Source organism: Ciconia boyciana, chromosome 14, assembly GCF_034638445.1.
Source record: "Ciconia boyciana chromosome 14, ASM3463844v1, whole genome shotgun sequence".
NCBI classification, from domain to species: Eukaryota; Metazoa; Chordata; class Aves; order Ciconiiformes; family Ciconiidae; genus Ciconia; species Ciconia boyciana.
Window position 1 is genome coordinate 8249158 of NC_132947.1, and position 22329 is coordinate 8271486.

Consider the following 22329-nt stretch of genomic DNA (forward strand, 5'->3'; position numbering starts at 1 on the left):
GTGCTGAAATAAAGATATTATGCTGCTTTTCCTGAATGTCCTTATGCAAACAGGACGTTGTAAATGTCTCTTTTTTGAAAAAGGGCCTTGTATCTGGTCTTAGTTCTGCCCTTTGATTTATTAAGAGCTTCAGCTGCAGACCAAATAGGTTTTCCTGTCTCTGCTAGCTCCTATTCCAGTCTTAAGTCATTGTGCTTTAAGACACGCTCCTTAAAGTACAAACTCTGTTACAGTGCCCTAAATAATATGTGATGCGAATAAGAGCTGTTAAAGGAGTTTCCTGTTTTGGTTTCCTTATTGGCACTCCAAGCTAAGCTAAAATCTCCAAAGACCTTACTTAGTATGCAGATATTGAAACCAAACCAAAAAAAGATTCCTGCATTTGTTGTGCTGTAGCTTTAAATGCCCCTGGCAGAAACTTCATTTCTCTCCCTTTCTCCCTTTCGATCCTTCCCCCCCCCTCTCTCTTTTTTTGATGTTTCTTCTTTCTCTCAGCCTGTCATTGACAGTAAGTGCAATCACATTACACACAGCTTTCTTTGGAAAGCCCCCTTTTTAATGATCTGGCAGTCTGTAGACACTGACTGCTTCCAGAAAAAATTTCAATCCCTCTTCCCACAGCTTCCTCAAGCTCCAATGATAAATGACACCTGTCATTCTGTCACAGACAAACAGCACAGATGGGAGCGTCAGTGATATATGGCTCACCAGAACAGGAAATCAAGTTTGTTGGTTTTTTGGTTGGGGTTTTTTTTAAACAGAAAAGAGCTGACCAGGACATTGTCATGAGGCTGTTCCAGGGGGCCTTGCCCAGAGGAGGAAGGGAGGCAGGCGCAGAGGAACTAGTAGTTTTTAAGTAGCAAGCCGCAGTTTTAAGACTAAGGATTGTGGCTGTCTGAATGGCTTTGCAATTTAAGACTCAAAGTATGTCTAAACGGCAACCCGAAGGTGCAATTGCAACTCTTCCAGACATACCTGCACGAACGTCACACTAGCGATCCTCCTCCAGCAGCACCGCCTTCAGATGGCCGCCCGGGCTCCAGACCCGCGCTGGCAGCTGCCCTGGCACCCGGCTGGCCTGGGAAATCAGCTTGGACAACTTTGCATGAGCTGCGGTCGGAGTTTGGATTAGACATATCCACAATTACATTTGATTTAATTTCTCTCAGTGATGGAACTGAACCAAAATCCTGGCTTTAAGAACACTTGAGAAATGGGGAAATTTAATTCTGAACCCATTTTCTGTCAGACAGATCTTTCTTAAGCTTCTTTTAAAATCACTCATGTTTTCACAAGGAATTTTTTTTGCAGGCAAATCACTTAGGCTGCCTGAGACATGCAGCCACTTTTTCACTGCCAAGCAGGCAGATAGTAAGCTCAGAGCTCTGACAAAAACTGTGCAGAACTTTTTACCCCGCGATGCCCTTCTCGATAAGAGAATTAAGTCCTGCCACTCTCCTCTTACAGAGCAGCTGGAGAGGAAAAGGGAGCCCAACTGGTCTTTGGGTAATTAAAGAATATTTAGCAGTCATGAGAAAGGCGAGTCTCCCTGGGACTGCACACGGAGTAAAGAAAGCAGGACTTTGCACACAGACAGAATGACAGTCTTTTCTAATCCCTAAGGGGGGACATTTTTACTCATAACTTACTACCACTACTGTGAGTGTAAAATCCATTCTTGCTCTCCACAGCCAACTCTTGGATGCTCCCCTTCTCTGTGACTATATTACAAAGCCTCTTCTGGATTTCGTTACAGAGCAAACACAATGCCATCGTCTCCTGAGACAAAGATAAAGCAAACGAACCATTCTTCCGCCCTTAGTCACAGAACTTGTCCTTATTTACAAAATCATCTCTCACGGGTAAACATAGCTCCATGGAATAAAGTTAGCAAAATTAGACTGAAAGAAAAATTTTGGCTTGTCTTTCTGCCTGTGCTGGAAATGCAGGGATACATTTATAGAGTGTTCCCCGCGATTCAGCTGTAGGGTTTCTGAAAAGATTAATGAATGTCATGTGACAAAAATCTCCACATGCTGCAATGAAAATATATCCCTGGAGGCTGTATTTTCAAAAGGAGCTGGGTGATAATGCTGCCTTTCCTGCACATTTATTGAATTTGATGTGTACAGTTGTGTGTACAAAAAACTAATCAGGAGTCCAAAGTAACGTGAAATACAACTAAGTATGCAGGCAAAGTTAACAAAAGAAATTTCATCACATTTTAGATGCTGATTATCAGCAGCAATAGCCTAGGGAGAACTTGGGAGCAAATTCCTCAGATTTTCCAACACTATCTAGGCTACTATAAGTGCTCCAGTACGGTTTCATGCTCTATATTAAGTCAATGTGATGAAATGTACAAAATGAACTGAATGATTGCTAACCCTAGAACATGGACAGCTCAGGGTTATACATATTCAAGGCATTAATATCAAGCCTTTCATCATCCATCAATGGTAGCCCACATAGATCACAGAAAATTTTCATTGCATGGACAGATTTTTGTCTTTCTATAAATTAAGAATAGGATTCTTATGGAAAGCAGAAAGGTAGTAATCATCAGGCAGCTCAACCTATCAAGTCCACTTATGATGTCAGTGGGTTTGGGATGCAAAAACCAACTCGTCTAAGTATATAGGAGAAGAAATGATCACACCAAAGAGTAGTGATTGAGGATGTGATGTAGTGAAAGTACTTGGCCAACAGATATTCCAACTGGAGGAAATGAAGGGAAGAGTATGGTGGGGGTCCAATGGGCCACTGTCAATTTTAAATAAAGATCAAGCTCTGTCTTAGTTTGAAAGCGTGTTTTTGTATCTCTCTGCCATGACAACCGGAGCAGCAACACAAGCTCCTCTATAAAAGGTGAGATGGAGGAGAGAACAACATGCGGTTGTGCCTGTACAGTGCAGGTCCAAACACTTTTTAGCACTAAAGACGCAACCTCTCAGCAGACCAACAGTGACAGAGGCTAGTGCCAGCTTGTGTGTCCTTTGATCTTAAGCTGCAACCAGCTAACTGCAAATCCATTTTATACCATGATGATAAATGAACTGGAACCAAAGATATGAATGACAGTAAACTGCAAGAAATTTAAAGTGTCCGAACCGACACTCTACATGGGTCCATTTATTGTTTGTACTTCAGTCCGGCCACACTCTGCAGTCTGCTCATTCCGGTTCAGGAGAAGAAACATGACTTCATAACGAAACTTGGACTTAGACTGAATTGGAGCACCTGGGGCAAAGTTTCTTTTCTTATTCTATTTCCTGAGGATACAGCTGAGTGCGACTTTCTGGCTTCCACAACCACTTCTCCGTTTGAAACAGATGCAGTTTTTCACTAAGAAAGATAACTTGCAAGTAGAATTTCCGCTGCTATCCTTCTCCATTAGGAGAGAAAATTAAAATATCCTTCAAGAGGGAATATATAACAGTTCTGTAAATTTAACAAGGGGTTTCTGCAAGCACTGAAGAATATCCTGAAAACATACTACAGAACAGAACATTGTACGTTAGAAAAAAAGAATAACTAGGATAATGCCAAGAAAAAAACATTCTGTAATGTCAATATTGTTGCATCAGGATAGATCTAGCCAAGTATATTTTAAGCTTTGATCAAAACTGTGAATCTGTTGAGGCAGAATTATAACCCCATGTAGCAAAAGTCTGAAATTTGTAATGACAATTAAAAAATATTATGTTCCAGAGAGACCAAAAACCAAACAGAGATCCTGAGACAGCAGATAAAATTCACCAAACCAAGCAAGTGAGAGATGATCAGGTGGAGCCTTAAAACAGAATATGTAACAAAACCAAAAGGCAATCCTGGTTGTGAAGAGAAGAATTTAAAAGCACTTGGGGAATTTAGATGCCCACTTGCCATTGACTTTTAGTGAGAATTTGGTGTCAGATAGCTCTTTTTACCTTTGAGAATTTTAAGGAATGGAGTCACTCGAGAAAAACAGGACAACAGCAAACTGAACACACTGCAGGGTTAATTTTCCGCAATGTGCTAGAGATGCTGACAGACAAGCCAATGGGCCAACTGGGAAAGAACTGGGACCTGCACCAAAAATGTACTTGTCAAGTAGTTGCAGATTTTTTTTTAGCTGTTCTGGGATAAAATTGACGTGTTTTGACTGATGAATCATGAGCAAAGATTGCCCAGTGTGCTCAGTTTGAAATACCAGCTTCTACCTGTGTGTGCTGGAACACTCTGTTCTCTCCTCTGAGCATTTCTTTGGCAAATCTGTTCTTGAAGTAACAGCTAAGCACAAATCCTTCAGGGTGCAATCCTGTTCCTCTCCAACCCAACAGGGATTATACCACTGAATCCAGCTGGGAGCAGTAGCAAGCTATTAATAAGGAGACTTCACATATATCAAAATTTTGCAAAATAGTAATTTCTTCACATGTCCCTTGCAGCATGTTGGGACAAAGACATTTAGTGAAATGTGTTTGCTGTCATCCATTACACCTGCCAGTATGTGACATTAGCTATCAAAATAGATGACAAACGGCATGAACGTGGGGTGCCTGGTTGCTCCTTCTGTTGTTCCCAGACCTCTTTATCCCAACTAATTGTGCTTCTCTCCTCTTCCTTCCCCTTCAATCTCAGCACTTTCAGCTGCTGTGGAATATTGATGGTGATAACTCCAGGTTCCGTCAGACTGAAGATGATGGTGGCAGCTGCATGGGCTTTCAGGCTCCTCCTTATCCCAGTCAGTGTCATCGTGTTTTTATTCACTTACAGATCCCATAAATGCTCATACATAACTGCTGGCATTAGGGTCTTATATTTCTGTCCCTCCTAGAAGTTACAAGAGGACAGGGAAACTCACACAAATAGTGCTGTTTTAAATTTGAAGCAGCATCTAACCTCTTATGTTGGCTGTATTCACAATCTCGTCAGTGCCTGCCGGGCCTTTTAGCATTCACTGATGTTAGATGTACTAGCAAAATTGCTAAAAAATAACTTTAACTGCTTTTTTTTTCCTTTCTCTTTAATGCCTTATCTCAGGGCCTCCTGCCTTTGGTATCCTTTCCTTGAGGCCTTCCTGCTTAATATGGTTTTAAATTCATCTTAATTGCAAGATGAGAATGCAGAAACATACTGTGGGGTCTGACTTCTGTTGGAGAGGCTCTTCTGGCTCCTGTTCAGGAAAAAGCACACAGACATGTTTTGTTCATCTAAGCAAGGATCCTAATGGGATCATTCATGCCTCAGTGAGTTCCTCAGGTGAACACTAGCTGGACCTTAGTAGACTTTTAAGCTTGGTAAAGTCCAGTCTCTGCATGTTCACAAATATACAGGGAATTACCTAGCTCCAATTGTAGATAGCTAACTACCTCAGCTCCTTGTTCAGTTGAATTAATACATATATGTATGAATTTTACTGAACCTAATGGCTAAACAAAAGCAATTGAATGGCAAGTATCCAATCAAAAATATTTTGTAAGTATAAAAAGCATTATGTCATGTCAGCAGAGGATCCTACAGAAGTAACACGATGTGATGTGACACTACTCAAGCAATGTAATATAACATGGCACCACCAAGTAAGCAAAAAAAAGCCCAAACATTTTATTTTTAGCTGAGATGCTCATTACCGTCCAATGTCTGATCTGAATGTTTTTTGACGGACTTAAGTGGAGTGAATTTGGCTGATGTCATGGGTTTAATAGCTATTTGAATTATCCCAGTCTTCTAGCAGCTCACTGAATTTTTAATCTTTTCTGTTCACTATGAGGACAAAAAAAGTCTCTCTTCTAAAATAATGGCCTAAAATGCTGTCATTGCACACTCTAAATGCTACAGCATTTGGACCAGGCCTCTCTAATATATGTCACTCAATGGTACATTTTTAAAAGCTTTGTGAGATTTCCAACAGCCACAAGAGAAGTGGAAAACTGTCGCCTGGTCCTTGTTCCTCAGAGTAACCTGTGGCAAACAGAGCTACACAGATGCAACACCAGCTCCTTAGCTAAAAGCAGGCTTGAGGGATTAGAGACGCAATGCACTGATACCTACAGATGCGATTACAGCACTCAGAGTGCTGGAGATCACAGAGCGAAAGAAATAATTTCAGGATGCATTTCAAGGGCCACAGGGATTTCTTTCCAAATCCCAATTGCCCCGACCTGCTGGGAACAGCTCTCCACCAGGTTTTACAAGACATGGCCTCAGATCTAGCAGGAGAAAATAATAAAATGTGAAGGTGGAAGAAGGAGGCGGCAAACTTCTGGCTTTCTGTGAAATGTCCAGTAGGCTCCAGCATGAAGTGCTAGCTCAGCCCTCAGTTCGTATCAGCATTACATCCAGTAGGTTCTGGCATGTAGCGCTTGCTCAGCCCTCGGCTCATATCAGCATAAACACTTCATCACAGCTGACACGCTGATATGCTAAATGAGTAAGTGCGGTGCACAAAGAGGTCACAGAGAAGTTAACTAAAGGGATTATAAGGGACAGTCAACACACTTCAAAAAGAAAAAACCTGATAGGTGCAGAAAACATGGTAAATGAGCCCGAAGAATGCAAACCCTCCGCCGTGCACTCCATTACAGCCCTGACAGTCCAGTTCCAAACAGTTAAATATGAAACTGTCAACAAGGGCCTGTCTTAATAACCAAACTTGAGGCCTTTTATCCTGGAAGATTTATGAAGTAATTTTAAAGAGGCCCAAGCAAACATCTGTCAATAAATTGAATGCCGGCTACAGGATTTACAAGCAAGACAAGAATTTCTCATTAAGTGCACATTAGCACTGTGGGGATCATAAATAGTAAGAGGGCAGGATGCTGAGCCTCTCAAGCTGTCATTAAAACACTGTCTAAGAACTAATGAGGAAGTGATGGAAGGATACTAATGATCCCTCAGGCTCCTTTCATTCAGCAGTGAAAGAGGAGTGTGCAATACAGAGTTTCAGTTTGCCACGACCGAAGGTCTACAGTACAGTAGAGGGGTTTTCAGAGAACCTCCCAGCCTCCATTGCTGTAAACCCACCAGCTGCACATGGACCCTGAGTGCTCACTGGTAGACCAGCAAAGACATCATCATGAGCTCTGTCCTCCAAATCAGATGAAGCTCAGGGTAACAAACAGAAAGGGCAAGTGCTGTGCAAGTCCCAGACACTGCTGTGGGCCAGTAGAAGCTGTGTGGGTTATCCCAAGTAGATTTGCAGTGCCCTGCAGGTGAAATAGTAATTTCCATGTGGAAAATAACTTGCAAGTGATTATGAGCTTCTATATTGAAAAAGGGGGTTGCAGGACTAGATTTCTCTTACTGCCCCCGTCTGAGCAAAGACATGGCGTCTGGGGACGGGACCTCAGCTCTCAGCCTTTCCAAGGAGGGAGGCAAAGGTCTGTAATAACCACTGGAGGATCGTAGGTGGCTCTGGTTCCCCAGAGCTACCATTAACATCATCAACAAATAGATCCCTCACAACCTCGGTGGCAAGCTGAACAAAGGGCCACGCATTGCAAAGGAGGTGGCCCACTTGCCACCACAACTCCTCCTTCTTCGAAAGTGGAGGCAGTGCCTCTTGTCCACTCTCAGCCCATTTTAGAGAATAAGGAATTCAGATGGTCCCCTTCTCTCCTGGGGAAAAGGTGGAGCTTTTCTTTTAGTCTCCCATGTAAGTTTGATTGAGTTTACACATGCCTGATGGTACTTTGGAATGCCTCATTCAGAGGATTTGTGCTTGCTGAGAACCCAGCTGTGTCTGTGACCTTCAGTATGAGCTGTGTTTATCTATTTACACACAGAAACATGTGTGTGTAAAACTATGCCTCTAGTAGGGCCAACCTATGATGTACACAGACATTAATCGAACATCTTACTGTCATGTTCTCTCAGCTGATAAATGTCTGATCATGTCTACAAAGTGCAGAAATTCCACAATTTGAGACCATGGATGGCTCAATAGCCCAATAGTTAGGGAACTCATTAGGGATGTGGGAGACCCGAGTGTGAGTTCCTGTTCTTCTGAATTCAGAACATGGACTTGATGTTGATCCTATCACATTCCTGATGACTGCACCTCCATCACATTTCTGGCTCTTCTATACCCCCCTCCCCTTCCTTTCTGTGTGCTTGTGACCAGAAGCTGACATAATTTTCCTGATGACATCTTGGTCAGAAATGACACATTTTTGAGCCTTACTGTCAACAAATCTGTTTGCTGATGAAAAAGAAAAAACGTCTTTTAGATTGCTCTGTTTTCTACCAAGATGGGAATCTTCCCCTTGCTGTGACCCTCTGTAGCATAAGGACCAAAATGATTACTGGGACATAAAAAACCTATTTCTACCAATAAGAATTATTTCTTTGGGTCTACAGCACATTAGCACTTAAACTATAATGTAGTTACATTTTTTTCTATAATAAATGTTTTTACATGCTGTTGGTGCTGTGGATATATGCCTCTTTCTGAGACTTTTGTCTGCAGAAGAAATCAAATGAACATAACCAAAGTGCACATTAGGAGAAAGACATTATATTAATGAGTAGTAGCACATATCAACAAGTTACTAGTCAGTTAAAAAACTCATTCAAAAGGAATATTGTAGTTAAAACCTTTAAACATGCAGCTTTTCAAATGAGTTTGTCCATAAACAGTAACTGTTAATAACTTCCATTTAATAGAGAGTTCTTCCACAACAAAATTAACTCATAAAAAGACAAACTTTAACTTTTCCAGTAAAAGATAGTGAAGACAAATTCATTTCAGTGCATTCAGCAATTACATGAACATTCACACTCTAGACCAATTTCCTCCCAATACTGGAAATGTAATGCAATCCAGGGAAGTAAATAACCTGTGTACAAAGGGTTCAGAACCGAGCCTTTCATTAAAACAATAACAGCTACAAATACCTGAAATAAATAATGGGAAAATGTTATAAGCTATATGCAGTGAGTAATTTTTTCATCTGTATTATTCTCTGTAACTCAGGCTATATTCAGATGGGCTGGTTTCCAATACTTTCATTAACACTGAATCAACCAACAGGATCAATGTATTTAACTACTAGTCAGTGCAAGTCAGGATAGAAATTTCACCCAATCTAATTAGTCCTTGTGATGTTATGGCAAGTATGGAAATGTATAATTACAGTGTAATTACACAGGCACTGTAAATTCAGTAAGTTGTAAATTCAAGGCTAAATTTCAAAATTAGGTCATTTGAGTAGGTTCAAAATTAGGCAAAACCTGTTTGCTCATCCCTGATTGATAATTATGCTGCCACCTTCTCCAAAGCCAGGCATCTCTAAGGAGTATCCAGCTGTTTAATCAGACAAGCCGCCTGACCTGTATGAGGATGAAAGTGAACTCCCCAATTACGGACTGATGGTTTCTTCTGAAAACAATCACTTTGGTCTTATATGGTGTATAAGACTATTAGACAGCACCAGTGAGACTGTAGTAGTTGCATGGACTTTATCAGTCTGGGGACACTGCATTTTGACAGAATAGAGTGGACTTGTATTTTTATGTAATTCCACATGCTACATTAGATGGGACTGTGTGTGGAGATAGACATGGCTTGGCTTGCTTGTGGCCAAGTGTCACATAAAGTCTGACTACCCTAGTTTACCCCAGGTACAGAGGGTTCAACCTATTGACTGATTTACATCAGCAAGATTAGAAACCAGTAACTACCCTTCTGCAGCAGGAAAAGTGTGCACTTTAAGTAGCAATCCTAAATCCTGATGCAAGGAAAACTCCTACTGCAGGAAGAGATCCATTTGTATCAGTGATGCAAACCAAAGGATTTCAAGAACATCTTTAAAAGCTACTAGGCTTAGGAATAGCAAGATGTAGTGGAGCTGTACTTGCATGTGGTAGCTGTTGGCTGAATGCACGACGCATAGGTAAAGATATAGCTTTTAAAAAGCAATAAAGAAGAGTGTCTATTTTGATCTGTTCCAGTAAGGCCCACCCTGCTTTAAACATTTTTTTGTTCAACAAATGTTTTATGGGGAAAAACGCCTACAAGCTTCTAAGCACACATCCATCTGCTGACCCAGCTGTGGATGCTAATATACATAATGGAAGAGAAATTTCCTGTTACAGATTCTTCTGTAAACTGCAGATCTTAATCCTTTGTTTTAGATACTGATTCAACAATTTTAACATCAATAATTAAACAAAACAAATTCATTTATTTCACCAAGATCTCAGGCAATGAGTTCTGAATGGAAAATAAAAGGAAGCTTTCTTTTTTTTCCTTGACCTTTTCAATGGAATAAAATTGACGCTGTTTTTAGGTAAGGATATTTGCATAAATATGGAAGGAAGTAAGCTTTAATATTAACTTTATCTCAAGTATAGAAGGAAAAAGATTTTTATATTGATTTGCATTTATACTTTGTACTGTATCGTTATTATTAAAGGGTTTTAAAATGAGTAAATATAGCTTTTACCATTTTGAGCCCTCTTTAACTATTACAGTGGTGTAAAGGTGCCCTTAATCCCTATGAGGACCAGATCTTTTCATTTAAACATACACCTGGTTCATGGTAGCTGAACCAAATTTCTAATTATGAAAAGCAGGTCTGGTTTTATATCCAAATTTAGCTTAGTTGAATAAAAAAACAGGTGTTACCTTACTTTTTTTTACTATATATTAATGTTATCAGACTTGCTGACTCATGAAATTGAGGTTATAGTAATTTTAGCTATGCTGAAAAATTTATCTGTCATTTGAAGAATGCTGTATTTCTTGCTCTGAGTCCTCCTCTTATGCTATCCGCATTTTTTGGCTGTGGAAGTTTTTGGTGGTGGAGTGATGAATATCAGACCATCCACTTTTGCTTCCCCTGAGTTTCTGAGATGCCTTTTGCTGTTTGTGGTAGGTGAAACATCAAAAATTCTAGGGCTGGAGTTCACATGTACTCATCTTAACTACCTCCCTGATTTTGCAAGTTGGGCTAAAATTAGTAGTTGGGGATTTCAAGCACTCCCAGTTCTGATTAGGCTGAGAACATGATCTTCTGTAGCACTTTAGGTACTTCTGCTTCTGTCATTAACTGAAAACCAGAAGTAAAAACAATTACATATTATCTTTCCTGAATAAAAATGTCAGAAGCAGGGCCATTCACTGGGTCATTTCACAGATGCATGGATGTTCTCCCCACCCTGGACCCCAAGGCTGCAGTCAGAATTTAGTCTTGAAAATTGCTTCTGTGCTGACTTGTCTTCTTCTGATGTACTTCTAGCTCCTTCTTCTGTAGCACAACAATATTAACTCTTCTCTGGCTTTCACATATATTCTCAAGAAAAAACTTGCCTTCTTTTGGCTCTCACTGCATTACCAACAGCTAGCACTGTTGTTTTGCAGAGAAATAGTTGCATTAATGACTTGGGGAGCAGAGGAGATGCACAGGTGTCTGTACATACATGTGTTTCACTCAGCTCCTCCATTACTCTAGGCTTTGAACATTTCCCTTATCGCAATAAGGGGGCCTTAGAGGCTCCATAGTATAAAGGGCTCTTACTGGTTGTGTTTTACCTCTGTAACGCATATCTACCCTCCATCTAAAGTCCAAGTGTATCTTCTTGATCTATTTACGCCACAATGAACACTATGAATATTTTTTATTTTTGCTAATGCCTTGCTGGGCTGATGAATAAAATCCCATAGACTCTAATAAACCACAGAAGGATAATTTAGAATTATGTCCCATGGAAAGCTTCAGTAAATAATAAAAGCATAAATATACCAGCAAGCTAATGTTATCCACTGCGGGAGACATTTAGAAATGACAACCTACATCTGTGCACAAGAACACATGTTCAGTTGTGGATATCTCTTTGCATTCACATATGTGATTGAAGGTACAAATTTAGTGCCTGCTCTATGCCCACATCATCATTACGCTCTAGTTTCCACACTACAAAGATTTACTGGTGTTTGTTAAACTTAGGTGGGTATACTTTCTTTCCTATATTAGTCAAGTGCAAATGAATGAACAGAAACAGATTAAATGGCAACTCTAATTAAGCAGCTTATATGTCACGGCATACTAACGGCAACATATTGTTTTAGCTACTGCAAATTATCAGTACTAAAGTTCTTTAACTTGTAGTCTAAATTTCCTCATTATTCTGGCTAGGGACAAAAGATTAGACAAAGAAAGAAGAAGGGCAAAGGTGCCTGATTACAAACAATGCTTTAATGAATAATAATGTTCTGCATTTCTGTGCTGTTTCCCGGACCTTCACGTCTCAGGTAATGCAAATCCTCAGGCTTCAGTTAGCTCCAGCAGAGCCAGTTCCCACCTGTGGAGGAGCAGGGCTTTTCAGTGGCGATAAATTGAGCTCCACAAGCAGGAAGGGCTGTTTGGCGCTTTTGATCTGCGTGTGTAGATGCATAGGCTGTGCTCACTGCTATAGGTTCAGAAAGCTTTTTCTACAAGTCAGGAAAGAAGGGTGTAGTGAGGAATATGTCGTGTCTCAGGTCAGAAGAGCAATAAGTGGAAGGAAGAGGTTTCGAGCCCAGCAGCCTTGGCTCAGGTCTCCTCTCACACATTTTCTTTGCCTTCTCCTTCCCTCTCTCTCTCTGGATTGCTATTGTCTGTCTCCAGATTTCCACAGCAACAAGAGCATAAAATTCACTATCTGGCCTTTAAGGAGCTTAATGGGGAGACCTTCAGTGCGCACAGTTGTTCTGCTTTTAACTTATTTTTGCAAAGCAGGTATATTTCCAACCCAGAATTAGAGAGAGTGGCCTCAGGCTAAATTGCAGGGAGTCCCAAATGAGTGAACCCTTTGAGGGGAGAATCACTGAAGAAGAAAATGAAGATGACAAGGCTGTTGCTTCTTAATAAACATTATCACATTTTCACCATGCATTATTTATTACTTTTCTTTCACTGATTTATGTTCTAAAACATTTAATCTAATATGTATAACTATACATACATATATACATATATTTAATTCTCTTTTTTTCCCCTAAACAAATCTCAAGTTATGAGTTCCTTCTTTGTTTTTGCATTGTTAAATTAACATGTTAATCCTGGAAAATTTTTCTTCTTTTTCCGATCAGGATATAAATACGGTTAAATTAAAGGCATTTAATTGAACGCTGTAATGTTATATGTTTTCCAAAGTTAAAGATGGAACATTGTAATCAGTCCTAATGTTTCTATCTGTGCCTATGGTTTCTCTAACCTTATTCTCTACTAGCAGTTTCATTCGCTTGTAACCTGCTTTTATGTGAGGACATGGGGAAGATTATTAACATCTTTTGCAACATACAAAAGACGTAGTATATGAACTCTGGTCCCACAATGACCAAGGGAAGAACAAGGCTTGGATGACTCCAGCCTTGGAATACTGACTTGGAATACTGACTGTCAGTAAGAGGAGCCTATGCAGCCCTCCTGAGCTCAAACAAAGCCTTGCCTGAGACTTGGAGAAATCCACAGAAATTCACAATCCTCCTGCCTAAAATAGAGAGAAGACTAGATGGGACTGGAGTCATCGTCATAAGGTGGTCTGACAAGGGTGGTGAAGTTTATGTGCCATATGTAAATGCTGGAAGGCATCATGCATATAAACAAAGTGGCAGCCGGCAGCAAGGCGAAGCCAATCCCCTGCATTGCTCTGACTCCTTGTCTGCTCACAGGCTATTTCACTGGGACTCCTTTCTGCACGTAAGGCAGTAGGACCAACGTCCTGTTTTTGCAGGGTTGTGCATGTTGGAGAAAATTGCTTGTGGTTACTTCAGCAGTGCTTGGAAGTGGTGCAAAAGGTCAAATTTTCCAGCACAAGACCCTCCTCTCTCTTATTTTACTTTATGGTCAGATAGACTATTTTTATTTTGAGATCTGCTGCTGTCCAGTAAATATATAACTTTGTTACTAACCAAGCCTGCTCCAGAATGATACCTTTGTGGACACTAAAAACAATTTAATGGCATGTCACAATAGCAATTCACTCTGCTAATAGCCCGGCTCAATAATACTATATTGCATAAACCTCCTTCAGTCTTCTGACAAATAATTCACCTTTATGCACTCTGCAGCAAGCTCCATTTCACTAACAAATATATTTCTCCCCTATACCTACAAATAAATATCTGGCATCTTCTTACTGTAACATCAGCTGTTCCTTTGCATGAGGTCAGCGGTGCCATGTTTCTACCACGAATCACCTATCTCCATCATAGCCTTAGAGACTATCAGCTTTTAACTGGCACATCAAATCATAGAGAAGGGTGCAGGGAATAAAATCTTGGAAAAAATATGTACATTTTGATATGTCTCACAAGCAGCAGCAGTGAAAAGTTTAAATACTCTGTATGTCAGGGCAGCCTTAAACAAATGTTTATGGGCTTTGCTTTTGCAAGCATAAGTATTTGGGTAAGCACAAACCTCAAGATGTCTCTTGCTTAAAATGCAGTGAAAACTCGCAGAGCAGGCAGGCATCCTCCTGCCATCCTGCTTCCTTCATTTCTTTTTTAAGGAAACTGCCTGCTCAAGGAGAGATCTGTTGGGTCTACTGCACAATATGATAAAATACTTCAAGGCTGCTTCACAAGTTATTTGGGGTGAATTGTTACCTTGATTTGGGGACGGAGCTCTAAGTGCTCTTTTAAAGCCACAGCTGGCTCTGAACTTTGGGAGTGGTCAGCTTAAGGTACTCTGTAGACAACATGTCCAGATATCACCTCCATGACTGACACAAACATTCCTGGAGGATCAGTGGCTTCATATGAAATGAGTTTAATCTTCTCAATCTACTTCCTGCTCCAGGTTAGGAGAAATTCTTAGTGCTGGTTTATCAGTCACGGCAGTGAGGATTCAATGGGCCTAGGGAATTAACTATCTTGTGATGATTCTCCCCAAAATCTTATAGTATACTGGGGGGTAGTGCGGATGATATGGGTATTATAGCTTCCTGTACTGCTACTGTTCTATAAATTAAAAATTACCTTTTACAATGTCTGAGTTCATGTTAAAAGACAGAAAAGAAAAAAATAAATGCAAGACTTACAGGTACAAATACAATTTCTTCTATATTTTTATTTTGCTATGTTATCAGCTTACACTTAGTATAAATTCCTCCTTTCCTAGAAATGAGACTCAAGTGATGTATTTAGAAATAGGATCAGCTATCAAAAGCTATTTTTTTTCAAATGCCTATGTAGAATCTGCTAAAAAACAACTGCATCCTGTTTCTTTAAGAACTACTCTAAAATGCTACGGTAAAAAAAGGCCATTTTTGTAGAAGAAACTATTTGTATCAAATATCATGAGAAAATAAGTGCATCATGACAATTTTGAACATCTTTTATGATTTGATTGTCAGTAACGAGGCCCACAGGAGAGTGATAAATGTGCAGCACGAAAAATATCTATTTCACTTAGATAGCAAATTATGCAACTCAGTGCTTGATAGCACTTGGCAAAATACAAATGTAGTTGAATGGAATTGAAATTGTTGCTCTTTGCCTAAGACACAGGTAATATCACCAGGGGTCCTGTCTTTAGATATTTATAAGAGCTAAGAGTTTAAGTAATAGTAGCAGTAATACAAAATTACCTTTAAACATTGAAAACATTTTTACTTTGTTACAGGGTGTAATTTACACTTTTTCTCTAATGGCTTACATACTGAAAATGATATACTAATGCAATTTTTCAAATTTAGTTACCTTTTTGTGTTCTAAAATTATATGCTCTCTCTTTTCCCTGTTTGTCACTTTTCAGATTCCATTTAATTCCATGTTCATAGAGTTTCATAATTTATCTACTTGTCATAAAAGTTTTCTAAACTTTTAAAAATACAAAATACTCCCAATAAACTCTGACAAAAATGCTTCCAGTTCAACTTTTAGAAATTTTTCAATTTTGTTTTGAACTATTACCATACATTTTGTTGTTGCTGTGAGATTTTTCATACAGTGACATCAAGCAAGGGAAGGAAAAAATGATCAGAGAAGAGATTCACTCAAACCATTTATATTAACCTGTCTCTTCACTTATAGATTTATATTCCTGCTTATCCTGCATAGAAGGATAGGAAGATAAATATAAGAAAGTGCTGTATAGCTATGTCTTAGCACAGGATGGGAAATGAATTTCCTACCCTGTGAGAACTTTCAAGATTTTAAAATTTTCCTTCTCCCAAGTCATGAAGAAAAGTTTGTCATCGGCTAATTAAAAAAAAGATCATATTAACTGAAGTGTTTAGTTTTGATCATTTCAAATAACTTTCTCCCAGTGCTGATGTTTTTACATGTTCATTTACTTGTTTTATAGGAGTTTTTCTTCCAATTATCTTGAATTTTGAAACCAAGAGCTGTTTCTACTTAAGCAATGTGAAAACAGACTATTTTGACAGGATGCCTCTTTAAGACTTTCAAAATTATATTTCTCTAACCAAACCTTTTCACGCAAATAAATTATGTTTCAACATGTCACCCAATTAAAAGTTTAATCCACAAAATCTAGATTATATTTACTGTGCCTCTCTCTTTCTTCCTAACCATTTCTAATACTGTTTGAGTCCTTCATGACCATGACACCAAAAATGTAACAGGAATTGATCAAATGCTGACTCCTTACTAGGAAATCTTTTGGGTCAAGGATCCAGGGGAACTGTGAGAGGGGATGAGGATTTCTCCCTCTTGGTCCTCTCCGTCCCCTCCTCTTCAGGGTCTCGGCTCTTGCTGGAGGGCTTGGGACCACCTTATAGTAAGGTGATCCTTGGCATATTGCTATGTCCTCCTCCCTCCTTCACCTCAATGTCGCAAGAAACTCTATCCCTCATCTTGCACCCCATCTTGTATCCGCTCACTTCCCAGGACCCCCAAACCCAGTGATCCCCTCACACTGCAAACAGTATGAGCTGAATTTGGGACAGCCGGGGAGCCCCAGCCCCTGCCCCTGCCCCTGGCTGCTGGAGGAGAAGACAGAGCCAGTGTGGAGAATGGGGCCAATGCAGATCATGTGACCTGTAAAGAGGGGCATGCAGTGCTTCTACTGGTATCTAATAATTTGGAGGGTTTTTAGCTTTGTGTGCTGTTTGAATCATGATGCTGTCACTGGGTCATGAGCATTGCTGTTGGACACAGATGCACAAGCAAACGTGACCAGACAGCCATGTTGCACTCTATGTACGTCTTATGTGAAAACGCTACAGGAAAAAAAAAAAAAGAAAAAGATTAATTGTAATATATAGTAGAAATACAGGCTGAGACAAGTGAAATACAGGTTCTGACCATCTGCAGTTGTTAAAAGGCTCAATTCATATTGCATATGAGAAGAGGTGTTAGCCTCATAGTTCACAGCCAAATTTTAATGTGGGTAATTCCCTGCATTCCCCTAAAAATTTCAATTTGACACATCGTTTTATTCCTTTTGGCATTCACTTTTGTGTAATGTTGCTCTGCTCTGTTGAACAGTTGCCTTTTTCACCCTACACATGACTTTTCAGCAATAATGGCCAATGTTATTGTCAGGTCCTAAAATATCCGTCACCTGCATCTTTTATTGCTTTGAATAACTTTGTCTGGAGTCCAGGAGAGCTTTCATTTATTCATATCTGTTATTCTTATCTTTCTGGCATCAAATTACAACTTCCTGGGACCTTTGTCTGGCACTACGCCAAATAAGGCAGGAAGCTATGCATTCTCTTTTAATATTCCATTTCTTTTTCATGTAACTGTAAACTTATAACAAAAGATCCCAGAAAACTAAGGAGTACTTAAGAAGCCTAAAAAGCTGACAGGTAATTACTGGGATTAACAAAAGCACCATAGAACTAGGAATCAAAATTCCTAAAAATTGCAATCCCAACAAACAATCGTGACTGAAAATAGGCAGCAGTATTTTTATGAGAACATGTATACAAGTGCCTAATGCAGTTGTAAATAAGGCATTTAAATGACTAGGGTATTTGCAACCCCTATGAAACTCTCATGGGGGAAGCTGTTGACAAATTAAAGCCACTATTACATTAGCTTTTGTATCCTAAACACATCATTAGGTGGTATTTCATGGCATAAAACTCTTACCTGCTTAAAGATTGATTTGAAATGGATGACTCTTACAAGAATATACAGTCCCTTTGGGTTAGAGCTGGGAGGATCATTCGGAATAAATTTATTAGTTGAAAATGGTTTTGTTTATTCTGTCTGAAAATACTTAATTTTCTTAAATATTCTCATAGTTATAAATAAATAATCTGTTGAAAGTATTCACCAGGTGATTACTATGGATACTTTAGTTTACTTTTGAGCAGTTTGTTCCATATCTCAAATATTTCAAATGCAGATATTTATGATTGGATTTTTTTTTTTGCCCTCAGACAAGGGCAACCTTTCAAACCACATTCCAAGTGTCAGGACCCCTTATTTTGCATTTAAATTTTTTTTGAGCAAAATGCTGCAATATTAATTTTAAAAGAGCACATTACTGGCAATCCAACAGAAAGCTCCTGAAGATCAGAATAGTTGATGGTCTTTTTGGTCAAAACTTTATTCAACATATGAGTATTACCAGGGGATTCAAAACAGATATTTTGTCCTCCTAACAGTGCTCTGCTCACAGGCACTTTTGTTCGTGTCAAGAAGGGACAGCATTTAGAAGAAGACTGCCACTGTCACCAAGACAAACAAATATCTTGAGTTTCCTAAAGGACATGACATCTCACACTTTCACTTACGTTATATGCCTCTTTTCTAAAATAATTGCAGCTAAAAAGTCCAGTAGACAGTGTCACTTGAAGCTTTTACAAAAAAAAAACCAAACCTCTTTGAAATAACATTTAAGATCCACTTTAAAATTCTCTTCCCCAAACACAAAGGAAATTTAAAGTTAAAGCTGAAAATCTGGCTGGAAACCATGTCCTTAAATCAACCTACCTCTCCTTAGCTTTGCAGGGAATCTCACACACTGTACTAATGCCATATGTGCCACAACACACAGGAATAATGGGGTGAGCTGAGGACAGTGTCACACCATACTGAGTTACTCTTAATTCAAAATTTCTTCCTTGCTTTTAAGAGGGTAGCTTACAACCCTGCCAAAATTGCACATTTTTTTTTAATATACACAGTGAAAAAAAATGCAGCATGAGAGCACACAACTTCTGGAGATAAAAACTGAAAGAGTTGCTGAAAGTGGGATGAATTTACCTTTCAAATATGTGTAAACTGGATAAACCCTGAAGAAAGTAAAGGAAGCAATGATAACCTGACAAGGAACAACAGATCTGCACATCAGAAAAAGTCCCAGATTTTTAACTCCCCAGACAACCCCTAAATCAAATCAAGATATGAATTTGAAGCTTCTCTGCCTCAGAATTGAATGGCAGTCAGCATTTAGGGATTGATTTTACTAGATACTAGCAGCAGAATGGAAAATACAGATAGTCTTTGAAACACATGGTATATAGCATTTTAATTACTCCTGTGCAGACTTCAGCAGTTTCAGTTTATGAGGCTCCATGGGAAAAAAAATAAAATTCTGTTGTTTGATTGTTTCCATTCACTTGGTTTTTGCACCCTTTTTGCATTTCCCTTGACGTGTTTTTCAGCAGAGGTGAGCAGATACATAATGCTGAGATCAGAGCCCCGCTCTTCAAACACCCTGAAAGTTCAGAGGAGGTCAGAGCTGCGAGGTGGCCCTTTGTAGGGGTGGGAACAAACTGCTCAAATCGGTCCCGTTTCGAGGTGCAAAGCAGATTCTGGGTCTCAAGCGTCACTTCAACCCAGATTCACTTTCCACTTGAAGTCATAATTCTGCTCCAATTTACTTTTTGTACAGACAAGCTTCAGTCAAAACTTTGCCTAGATTTGAAGAAATGTTTGATACAATAGTTTCATCCAGCTCTACTTTCAACTGCTGATCTGAAAACCTCTTCCCTTATGAATCTTGTCTCACATTTTTTAACTTGTGTCATTTGATATTCAAGTTTCCTTCAAATTTAGTCTCATCTGAAGGCAGAATCAAGCTTTCTCATTTCCTGGGAATGCATAGGTTATGTGACAAGATATACAAACAGTTTTGATCATCAGTAAAATTTACTGCTAGACAATTCTGCAGTTTTAATTAGCAGTAAAGTGAAATGAAAACTCTGTTACAGTGTGATTAGACCATGGCTTTACAAAACCTGGGAAGGGACTCTTGCGTGGTACTTCATCTAATGGATGGTATTTCTACATTTATTTATGGCAGTACAAGGGTGTAGGGAATTTGTTAGAAATACTTGAAACAAGAATTGACAGGAATATATTCAGTTTCTTTTTCTGACACATGAAGGGTAGCTTAACTTTTGCGTTGCATACCTTTTATGGTAAAATGTGTTTTTTCTCTTACTGCTTAACTGAGCAAGACTTCTTCCTGCTTCAAAGAGTTTCTTCTCTAAGTTGCTCCTGCAAGGGCACCCCTGTACAATTTCTGCTGAGCTGATCATATGATCCCTCATTAACTTGTAGTCAAAACAGGCTGGGGAGGCAAAGTGGACCTGGAGCAGATGAGGAGCGGCTCCATGAGACTACCTCTTATCACCGTGGTGGTCAGCGAAGATGCTGCCCGTGGGAGGAAGGCTGTAAGGCTGCGAGACAGGGCTGCTGATCCCACCCAGATCTATTTGGCAAGGAAGAAAGGGGACCTATGAGGAGCCCTGGTCATTTGCTGTCTACAAAATGCTCTGCAGGCTCACTTTTCCCACACTGGCCCCTGCTCTCAGCTCTCCAAAATACCTGTGTGTAACCTGTAGCAAAAAGTGCAACACACAAAGCACTGCAAAGTCTGTGGCCTGGTATAGTCTTGAGTATGCTGATGTGGATGGTGTGACCTGGCAGAAATTTGGGAGCCTCTCCACTTGGCCCTAGAGGCTGTATAGTGCTTTGGAAATGTCTCATACCAAAAAATGTGGTCTGTTCAGATAGACTAACCTACTGAGCCCTATTGATCTGTGCTACTCTATGCAGAAGACCTCATAACTGGAGCTCAATCAAACTAATTTTGGGCAGCAATCTGATGGAAATTATACTACCTACTGCACTACAGTAAACAGGGCTTCTGTTATGTGGAGCAGAAACTGCTGAGAGGTGGGGAGGAGCAGGTCGTATGCAGGGAGAAAAGGGAGACAGCCTCATGATCCCTCTGTGCTGCAGCGCCTGGGCTGGGTGAAGCAGAAGTCCCCCTGGCTGTGATGAAAGAGGAGAGGATACTCAAGGGACTCTGTGCTACAAACAAATGATCTCACTACCAGCTCACTTTCTTCTTGTAGCGAACAAAAATCTGCAGAATGAAAAGCAAAGTCTGACTTGCAATCAATCTTCATTAAGAGTCAGATTCTTTCACTGCAGCTCTATAAACAGTATTTTTGTGAATTAAAAATAACATTGTGTTAATTACAGTTCTGCATTACCTTTTCTTGTTATGGCATGTTAGGCATACTCCTACTTTACAGAATGCCAATAACTCTTCACAATTTAGATTTCCTTTAGCGCTTCCACAGGATTACAGTTCCTTCCTCAGATAAAGGAACAAGCCTTTGAGATGATGGCACATCAAATATGCCCTCATATTTGTATCTCCTGTTTTTCAGCCTGTGCCATATTGTGCACGAGCTGAAATGGCACAATACTCCACATCTGCCACCCACTTCGGAGTGCCATCTTTGAAACTATCCCAAATTTTCTTCTCCAGTGACCTATCAATATGTCAGGTTCAGAGAAACAGAAACTCTGTAGCCCTGTATTATGGTCCTTCCTTTTCAAATCTAGTTAATGCCTCCACACTGGAAAATCAGCCTTTTGGTCGCTCTTGTATATTAACAGTTGGGGGAGTGTTGAATACGGATTCATACTGTACTAATAAAAGCAGTGTCTCTGTCCTGTGATTGCATATTAGCAAATTCGTCTTCTGGGTCCTCGCATTATCTTGGTGTGTTGCCCATGAATTCCGACAACATACGGTGTTGAACTTCAGCCAAGACATACAGCACTAGGTACAGTTCAGTGCGAATCCAATGACAACCCGGTGTAGCCTGCAGTCTCTTTCACAACCAGCTTAGAGTCAGTTCTTACAGAGACCCTGAAGGGCAAAGCTAAGAACCAGACTATACCACAGATAGAGAGGGAACCACAGGACTTGTCTATGCCTGCGAGCCCAAATAATGAATCTACTTTGTATCTAACATGCCATGAATTAGGGACAGTATGGAAGTACCGTTCAATATGGGCTGTTGACACTTACTGATGTAAATTGTACTGAATGCACCAGCACCGATGAGCAAGTTTCATCCCAGGTTTTAGTATGTCTCATGCTGTATTTTTTAAAACTAAAGCTGACAAGG

The 22329-nt window shown here is 39.8% G+C and overlaps 1 protein-coding gene across 6 annotated transcripts in view; it reads right to left on the minus strand.

The window, feature by feature from the left end:
- TSHZ2 (teashirt zinc finger homeobox 2) overlaps positions 1-22329 on the minus strand; it is a 233335-nt gene that overhangs the window by 142961 nt on the left and 68045 nt on the right. The gene's annotated exons all lie outside the window — the stretch shown is intronic.